Here is a 10,305-nt window from a genome sequence, read left to right as displayed (position 1 = left end):
TCTCCCATTCAGTAGGTTGCCTTTTAGTTTTGTTGACTGTTTCCTTTGCTGTGCAGAAGCTTTTTATCTTGATGAAGTCCCAATAGTTCATTTTTGCTTTTATATCCCTTGCCTCAGGAGACATATCTAGAAAGATGTTGCTACAGCTGATGTCAGAGAGACTTCTGCCTGAGCTCTCTTCAAGGATTTTTATGTTTTCAGGTCTCACATTTAGGTCTTTAATCCATTTTGAGCTTATTTTTGTGTCTGGTGTAAGAAAGTGGTCTGATTTCATTCTTTGGCACGTAGCTGTCCAGTTTTCCCAACATCATTTGTTGGAAAGACTTTCTACCATTGCATATTCTTGCCTTCTTTGTCAAAGATTAATTGACCATATAATTGTGGGTTTCTTTCTGGGTTTCCTGTTCTATTCTATTGATCTATGCATCTGTTTTTATGCCAGTTAGATAAAACTTTTTAATTGTGTTATTTTTCAAATCTTTTATGTCTTTGTTGATTTTTTGAAAGCTTGGGCTCACAATTTCTGAGAGTGTTATATGAAAATCTATCACAGCAGTGGTAGACTTACATGTTCTATTTTTGCTTTATTTATTTAGAGGTCTTGTAATTAGGCGCATAATAGTCTAGAATTATTTTAACTTTCTAGCAAATTAAACCTTCTATCATTATGTAGTGACCCTCTTTACTTCTAGCAATACTTTTTTTGCTTTAAAGTCCAGTTTTTTTCTAAAATTACTACAAGTGCAATATTTTTTTTGACTGGTATTCACCTGTATATATATTTTTATCCTTTTCCTTTAATGCTGATTTCTTGTACCTATATGTTTTTAATGTATTTCTTTGAAAAATGTCTCTTAGTTATTGCCTTTTAACTGGGGAAATTAATGTTTACATTTTTGTAATTAATGAAATGTTTGTTTTTATATTTCCCATATTATATATTATTTTGTGATTTCTGCCTTTTCCACCATTTCCATTTTCCTTTTCCTGTCTTTTCTTATCTTCATTTGGATTGATTGGTTAGTTTTTCTCATGTCATTTCTTTTCTATAGTAGTTTAAAAGTTATGCATTTTATTTCTGTTCTTTTCATAGCTACTACAAAATTTAATATGCATAATTTATCAAACTACAAAGTTAATTGGTTCTAAACTCTCTTTCCAAATAACATGAAATCCTTAAAATGCTTCCATTTCAATCACCGCTTCTAACATGGTGCTATTGTTGTTGTGTATTTCGATTCTGTTTATTGAAATTACTCTCCAAGAACATTATTATTGTTAATCTCATTCTTCTCCTTATTTTATATATCAATGTTTTCCTAGATTTACCCACATATTTTCGCCTTTCTTTGTTTTTAATTTCTTTCTGTGTCTCATTCTTTCCATCTGGGATAATATCCTTTTTTCGTGAAAGAAATGCTTAAGGATTTCCTTTAGTGAGGGTCTGCTGCTAGCAAACTCTCAGTTTTTGTTTCTTTAAAAAAAAATCTTTATTTTATCCTGGTCCTTGGAAGACATATTTGATGAATACAATCTTCTTTTCTTATGTCATTATTTATCCTTGTGTTAGTTGAAGTGGCTCATAACAGATGGGTATTTAGAATACCCCTGTTAGTGTGGCTGTCATCCCAAAGAGACAAGGCACCCCTTTACCTAGAGGGTGGGTTTAAAGAAAACCAAACAGCTCTTCCCTTCCACTGAAAAAAAAATGGCTCTCTTGCCCAAGTGCCACAGAGCTGGAAATGACCACCTCTTGATTAAAACATGTGGCTCTAAAAGTCTTGTGTTAAAATGCAACCTCTCATTGCACTGGGTGATTAAAATAAAAACTTAAAAAACACAACTTCTCATCAGTAGAAAGTACAAATATTAGTCATTGTTCACTGTCAGCTTTATTAATTCATGGAGTGCTAGGTAATGATGTTGGCTTGGAGTGGGGTCACATAGGGATAAACAGGAAAATTAACTTTGATAGAAGGAGGGAGAAGGACAGCTTTTGAGCAAGGATCACAGCCCTGGGAAGTCTGAGCAGGCTAAGGAAACAAGGTAGGGCAGCCTAGACAAGACAAGGGTTGCTGGCAGGGAGCTTTGATTCTGGCGGTGGGTGGGGGAGAGCTGACCATGTGTTTCAGGGTACCTCAACTTCCAGCTCTGAGCTCTTCATCTCATGCCTCTCCACTGCTTCCTCAACTGTGGCCTTGAGAAAATAAAGTATCAGATGAGAACTCTCCCCACTAACTCACAACCTCTCTTCACAAACTGCCCCTCTCCTTCTTACCACTTGCCCTTTGGTCTTCTGCTTATAAACATGTTTGAGTCTCTTGCATTAAAAACCCAAACCAAAATCCCTTTACTGTGACAAATGTAATACAGTATTCGCTGTACAGAATCTGGAATATACACAAAATTGCAAAGAAGAAAAATAGAACCCATATATAAATTATCACTAGAAGATAATCATCTTTAACATTTTTGTATATTATTTTTTGGATTTTTTTCTATGTGTGTTCTCTCTCACTCTCTACCCTTCCCCCCACCACATACAAAATTAGAATGGTAATGAAGATCCATGTTCTAATCTACTTCACCTTCCTGTTGCTATGCTTCTTTGTCTTGTTGCTGTATTTTCCTGTCTTCCTTTCCCTCATAAACGTCATGACGCTACACTCCCTGTCTACGCGTCTGCCTTCTCATTCAGTCCTCAAACTCTGGAAGACTGTACTCTATGCCTCCCAAGCCCTCCTTTTCCCACCCCCCACCAGAAGCTGGCAGATACTGTCAAAGACCTTGGCATTGGCAAATCTGACAGACATTTTTCTTTCCTCATTTTATGGAACTTGCAGTGACAGTGGTCACTATTGGTTCCTGCCTCCTGGAAACTCTCTCCTTCCTCAGTTTTCATGAGCATTTCACCCTGATTTTCTTTTCCTTTTTCCTTCTTAGAATGTGTCTCCAGCTTCTGGGCATAGTCTCACTTGTTAATTGCTAGTGGTCTTTTCTGCCCTAGGTTCTTTCTCATTCTCCAGTCTCGGGGCAATCACATCTCTGTCAGTGATTCTACAGGCTTTTCTCTTGAGCTTCTAACCCACAGATCTGGGTGTCTCAATGGCACTTCAGGCTCAGCATGACTGAGGCAGAACACCCACTGCATTAGGGAGGGTTTCGTGGGCCAGCCTGAAAATGGGGAACATAATGCTGTCTACAGTCTTAGTCTAGACCTCAGTCATATGGGTGCCCCTAACAGCAAAGGAGTCTGGGAAATGCCATAACTGGGTGCCCAAGAGGTACAGAAACACAGCTGGGGGAACAACCAGCCAGTCTCCATCACAGCTACCCACGAGGAATATTACATAGCAAAATGCACTGTAGGAGTGACTTCTGCAGAGTCTATAGATAAACGATCAGAACGGAGTGCCCTGGAAATAGTCTTTCAGGGAAGTTTGGAACAGAAATTACTCTGGAGATTATGCAAAGAGAAATCAGAGAGCAAAGACAGATATTAAAAGCAGCACATCCAACATGATTTGCTTATCCACGAAGCCATCCAAGATGAGCTCAGTGAGAGTGTGAGGTCAGTGAGGGACGTCTCCAGATCATCCAGATGGGGCTTTTCTCTTGGCATAGAGACTTCTAACACTCTTGCAGGACACCCAGGACAGCTTAGGCAATGTTTTGGGTATGCTTTCACTCATCACTATCCCTTTTTCCATTTCAGTTGCAAGTTTGAAAAGGTTTTATGTTTTTAGATTTCTGGTCATTTTCAGAGATAGCTGAAGTATTTCAGTTCTGTTTTTTCTCTCAATCCCTCTCCTTAACTCTTCCAATCTTTATATTCTTCTACCTTTTATTGCCAAGTGTTTTCTAGAACGCATGGCTTCCGAAGATGAAGGAGGCTCACAGCAAACACAAACTGGGTGCCTGTCCTTCCTGTGCTCTCTTTGCTTGAGCCATTACTTATTTGGTTTCTGTGAGGCATTGGTCCCATCAGACCAAATAATGGGCTTGACAGATAGAAGGAAATTCTTAAAACATCTGTGAATATTTCCTTGCCTGCAAAATGTAGATGAAGATGAAAATGAGTCATCCTTACCAACCATCCTTCTATTTATAAAGATGTTTAATACAAGATGTCTTTGATCTACCTGGCAGGTAGATTTCCATAAATACTAAATTATATTAAAAACTGACATTTATTTGTTCTTTTTAAAAATTTAAATCCAGTATAGTTAACATAGTGTTATATTAGTTTCAGGTATACATAGCGATTCAACAAATCTCTACATTATTCAGTGCTCATCATGATAAGTGCGCTCTTAATCCCCTTCACCTACTTCACTCATCCTCCCACCCACCTCCCCTCTGGTAACCATCAGTTTGTTCTTTATAGTTAAGAGTCTGTTTCTTGGTTTGTTTCTTTCTTTTTTTCCTTTGCTCTTTTGTTTTGTTTCTTAAATTCCACATATAAGTGAAATCCTATGGTATTTGTCTTTCTCTGACTTATTTCGATTAGCGTTATGCTCTCTACCTCCATTGTAAATGGCAAGATGTCATCCCTTTTTATGGCTGAGTAATATTCCATTATATATATGTATATATATATATATATTTTTTTTTTTTTCCCCTCACATCTTCTTTATCCACTGATCTATTGATGGACACTTGAGCTGCTTCCATATCCTGGCTGTTGTAAATAATACTGCTATAAACATGGGGGAGCGTGTATCTTTTCAAATTAGTACTTTCATTTTCTTTGGGTAAATGGTAGTGGAATTACTGGATGATAGGGTAATTCTATTTTTAATCTTTCGAGGGCCCTCCATATTGTTTCCCACAGTATCTGCACATTTATTTGCTCTCCATCAGGCTTTCTTTTCCTTCCTTTTCATTCCCACTACAACATCTCTTAACTGCTCTGCCTGCTTTCTCCTGTCTTGGGAGGTACCACTCATGAGGTGATCCAGAACTTGGCGTCACAGGCTAGACCACCAGCAAGTCCAGCTATGCCTCTGACCAGCTATGTGATCATGGGATGTTCCTTACCATTTCTTCATCCTAGTGTACTCATCTATAAAATGAAGAAAATGATAGGACTTGCCTTAAGGGTGGGTGTGAGAATTAAATGAGTTAATTCTTTTTTTTAAATTGAGGTATAATTGACATACATCATATTCGTTTCAGGTGTACAACATAATGATTTGACATCTGTATACATTGTGAGGTGATAGCCACAGTTACCATCCGTCCCCACACAGAGTTAAAAATTGTTTCTTGTGATGAGAAATTTAAAGATCTTCTCTCTTAGCAACTTTCTGATATGTAATACAGTATTATTAACTATAGTCACCATCTGTACGTTACATCCTCATGACTTATTTATTTTATAACTGGAAGTGTGTACCTTTTGACCTTCTTCACCTGTTTCTTCCATCTCCCCATCCCCGGCCTCTGGCAACCACCAGTCTGTTTTCTCTATCTATGAGCTCTTTCTTTTTTTAATGAGTTAATTCTTGTAAAGCACTCAGGGAAGTGCCTTATTAAGTGTTTTGTTTTTAGTATCATCTTCATCCCCATTTTAGTCCATTCAGAAAGCCAGGGCCAGAGTGTTGGAGCTATCAGTTTTTCTGCTAAAAATCTTCAGCAACTGAATTGCCAAGCCAATAAAGCGTAAATGTCCTTCAAGGTCCCTTATGATCTGGCCAGGATGCTCCCTGCTGGCATATTCTCTTATTCATCACAACCAACCATGAGCTCGTTCTCCAGATGCATACGTTTCTTTCCTATCTCTGCATCTTAGCACATGGTATTCTCTTCACCTCAAATCTTATCTTTCTAGTAGAACTTTCACTTCTGGCATGCTGCTTTCCTCTTACCCTGAGCAGATTATGACTTAATGAATGACTCTTTACTTGGCGCTTCTAACCAGCTCCCTGCCGACTAACTGGGGAGGCAGGCAGATGTGAACGGGTGAGTTGGTGGTCAAGTGAGAAGAGCAGGAAGGTGTTTGCTCCAGTATAGGCATTCAGATGTGCTCAAGGTTAATCTTTACACTGCCATGAAATGCAAGTCTTGCATCTATAAAATGAGGAAACATGACATTCTCTGCCCCCTTTCGGAATTACTATGAAGTCTACATGATATCAACAATGTGAAAGTTCTGTAGGAAGAAGAATTAGCTTTGCAAATATACAAAATATCATCATTATTGTAAAAGACAGGGGAAAGAGTATACTACCGAAGACTTCAGTTTATTACCAGACATAATCAGTACCAGCTTGAGCGTCTACTATGTACTATGCATGGTCTCATTTCATTTTTGCAACCACCTTCTGAGTTGAGGTTCAGAGAGGGGTAAGGACTTGTCCAAGTTCCCATGGTTGGTTGTCAATGAACTCAGACTAAGGCTTCGGATTGAATCTAGATCCACCTGGCTCCAGAACCTGGATTTTTCACAGTGAACTCCTGCTTCCAGATTTCATGAGTGATGTTAGTAGCGTGAGAGCTTAGAATTTGGAGTAGTATCTCCAGGGCAGAGGCTTTCAACCATGGGCAGCATCTGACTCATCTGAACTAGCTTCTCCGGAATACAATTGTCCAAATGCAACCTGAGAGATTGGATCCATTAGGCCTTGGGAAGGGTCAAGAATTCTGCATTTTGCAAAATCTCTCCAGAAGATTCAACAGTTTGTCTCTGTTTAAAAACCCCCTACTCTTACATATTAATTAGTTGAGCACAAACAATGTGCCATTCTTTGTGTTAGGCACTGAGGTATAGACGTGAGTGAATCTGACTCTTTGTCCTTAAAGATCTTGTATTTTAGAAGAGAATTGATTATGTGGAATTTGCAACACAGAGCAATGAATGTTGCTGACACTGTGCACAGTGCTATGGGATGGTGGAGAAGCAAATGCCAGGCTTTACCCAGGAAGACTCTTCAAAAGAAGTTAACACTGGACCAGAAGCTTGAAGGCTGAACAAGCATTTATCAGTTGGAATAAGTAGCCCAGATGGCATTTATGAAACGTGCAACAGTTCAGTTCAGATTTTGCTGTTGGAAAGATTATTCTGGTGACTTTAAGAAAGATTGGAGAAGGAAATCTAGACATACAGCAATCCAGCCTTCTGGTCCCCAGTGACCTTGGGTTCCAGTCCAGGTCAGCAATCTCATTCAAATTGGAACTCTTTATCATTAGGAGCTACATTACATGTGAACTTGGGCCCCTTCCCTTCCTGAAAATTCTCTCTGACACTTCTTACTTCCTGCATCCTCCCTGGCCTTCCTTATCCCCATAGAACTGTTCTTCATTCTCACCATCTGCACATCTCTCCCTGGACCTCAGGGGATCCCAGTCCTTCCAGTTCACAATTCTCTGCCTGACCTCGCTTGGCTCATGCACAGCCCAGAACCTTTTGCTAGTCATCTTGACAACACATTGGCTAATGTGTCCCCTTTGCCTAACTACAGAGAAGAGTTTATTTTGAGTCCATAAGTGAATCATTTTCATAGCATTATTTTTGGAAATCCCAAATGTTTTTTTTAACCTTTGAATTTATTTTATTTTATTTTATTTTATTTTTTTCACACTGCAATAGTTAATTTTATTTGCTCAAGGGCTCATATTGCAAGCATTAAACCAAGCATGGGCGTTGATTTTGTGAGCCCAGATTCACATATTTAGGAAGATAAAAGCAAACTGTGATCCATGTATATGGATGAAAAACTAAAGGCTCACAGTTAATCACATCATAGTTTTAAATTTCTACAGCCTAGAAGCCAGAAGTCACAGATCTTTTAGGTCTTTCTGGATGTCCCACAAGGTATCTGCACTTTTCTTGAGCTGGGCAACCTCATCATCCTTCAACTTCTGGTTGATCACATTGGTTAAGCCCCGAGCGTTCAGGATACATGGAAGGCTCAGGAAGACTTCGTTCTCAATGTCATACATCCCCTTCACCATTGTTGACACTGGATGAATCCTGGATAGATTTTTCAACATGGATTTAATGAGATCAGCCACACTTAATCCAATAGCCCAGTTGGTATATCCTTTTAGCTTGATGACTTCGTAGGCACTTTCCACAACCATCTTATGCACTTCCTTCCAATTTTCACTGTCGTTGTCTGTTCCCATTTCTGGATCAGTTCCTGAAGAGAAACGCCTGCCACATTCACTCCACTCCACACAGCCACACTTGAATCGCCATGTTCTCCCAAAATCCATCCATGGCAGCTGCTGGGATGAATGCCAAGTTTTTCAGCCATGAGATAGCGAAATCTAGCAGAATCCAGATTACACCCACTTCCAATTACACAGTGCTTGGGTAGTCCACTTAGTTTCCAGGTAACATATGTGAGAATATCCACTGGGTTGGAAACCACAATTATGATACAATCAGGACTGTACTTGACTATCTGCGGAATAATGAATTTGAAGACATTAACATTCCTCTGCACCAGTTTGAGCCGGCTCTCTCCTTCCTGCTGGCGGACTCCTGCAGTCACCACCACAATCTTAGAATTGGCAGTCACAGAGTAATCTTTATCTGCCACAATTTTAGGTGTCTGAAGAAATAAGCTCCCATGTTGCAGATCCATCATTTCTCCTTTGAGTTTATCTTCTAAAACATCCACAAGGGCAAGTTCATCAGCCAGAGACTTTCCCAGAATGCTGATGGCACACGCCATACCAACTTGTCCAACACCCACTACAGTGATCTTATTGTTTGGGATGGTTGCCTCTTCTTCTGCAACTGGTGCAATCAGTTTTTCCTTAAGAGTTGCCATTGTGCCCAGAGAGAACCCGCGGGGAGAGTCGCGCAAAGAAGACAATGTTAGCTGCGTGTGTCTCCTCGGGCGCAGGATCTGCAAAGAGCTATTTTATTTTATTTTTTTATTGTTATGTTAATCACCATACATTACATCATTAGTTTTTGATGTAGTGTTCCATGATTCATTGTTTGTGCATAACACCCAGTGCTCCACACAGAATGTGCCCTCTTTAATACCCATCACCAGGCTAACCCATCCCCCCACACCCCTCCCCTCTAGAACCTTCAGTTTGTTTTTCAGAGTCCATCGTCTCTCCTGGTTCGTCTCCCCCTCCGACTTACTCCCCTTCATTCTTCCCCTCCTGCTATCTTCTTCTTTTTTTTTTCTTAACATATATTGCATTATTTGTTTCAGAAGTACGGATCTGTGATTCAACAGTCTTGCACAATTCACAGCGCTCACCATAGCACATACCCTCCCCAATGTCTATCACCCAGCCACCCCATCCCTCCCACCCCCCACCACTCCAGCAACCCTCAGTTTGTTTCCTGAGATTAAGAATGCCTCATATCAGTGAGGTCATATGATACATGTCTTTCTCTGATTGACTTATTTCACTCAGCATAACACCCTCCAGTTCCATCCACGTCGTTGCAAATGGCAAGATCTCATTCCTTTTGATGGCTGCATAATATTCCATTGTGTATATATACCACATCTTCTTTATCCATTCATCTGTCGATGGACATCTTGGCTCTTTCCACAGTTTGGCTATTGTGGACATTGCTGCTAAAAACATTGGGGTGCACGTACCCCTTCGGATCCCTACATTTGTGTCTTTGTGGTAAATACCCAGTAGTGCAATTGCTGGATCGTATGGCAGCTCTATTTTCAACTGTCTGAGGAACCTCCATACTGTTTTCCAGAGTGGTTGCACCAGCTTGCATTCCCACCAATAGTGTAGGAGGGTTCCCCTTTCTCCGCATCCCCACCAACATGTGTCGTTTCCTGACTTGTTAATTTTAGCCATTCTGACTGGTGTGAGGTGATATCTCACTGAGGTTTTGATTTGGATTTCCCTGATGCCGAGCGATGTTGAGCACTTTTTCATGTGTCTGTTGGCCATTTGGATGTCTTCTTTGGAAAAATGTCTGTTCATGTTTTCTGCCCATTTCTTGATTGGATTATTTGTTCTTTGGGTGTTGGGTTTGATAAGTTGTTTATAGATTTTGGATACTAGCCCTTTATCTGATATGTCATTTGCAAATATTTTCTCCCATTCTGTCGGTTGTCTTTTGGTTTTGTGGACTGTTTCTTTTGCTGTGCAAAAGCTTTTTATCTTGATGAAATCCCAATAGTTCATTTTTGCCCTTGCTTCCCTTGCCTTTGGCGATGTTTCTAGGAAGAAGTTGCTGCGGCTGAGGTCGAAGAGGTTGCTACTTGTGTTCTCCTTTAGGATTTTGATGGACTCCTGTCTCACATTTAGGTCTTTCAACCATTTGGAGTCTATTTTTGTGTGTAGTGTAAGGAAATGGTC

At 39.9% G+C, this 10,305-nt stretch overlaps 1 pseudogene; it reads right to left on the bottom strand.

Moving 5' to 3' along the window:
* Positions 1 to 7,656: 7,656 nt before the first annotated feature.
* Positions 7,657 to 8,865, bottom strand: LOC112819378 (L-lactate dehydrogenase B chain-like; annotated as a pseudogene).
* Positions 8,866 to 10,305: the final 1,440 nt, after the last annotated feature.

Source organism: Callorhinus ursinus, unplaced genomic scaffold, assembly GCF_003265705.2.
Source record: "Callorhinus ursinus isolate GAN/ISIS: 27379988/994484 unplaced genomic scaffold, GSC_fseal_2.0 scaffold6, whole genome shotgun sequence".
Classification (NCBI taxonomy): domain Eukaryota; kingdom Metazoa; phylum Chordata; class Mammalia; order Carnivora; family Otariidae; genus Callorhinus; species Callorhinus ursinus.
Note: the sequence above shows the minus strand (reverse complement) of the source record. Positions and strands in the feature narration are given on the sequence as shown.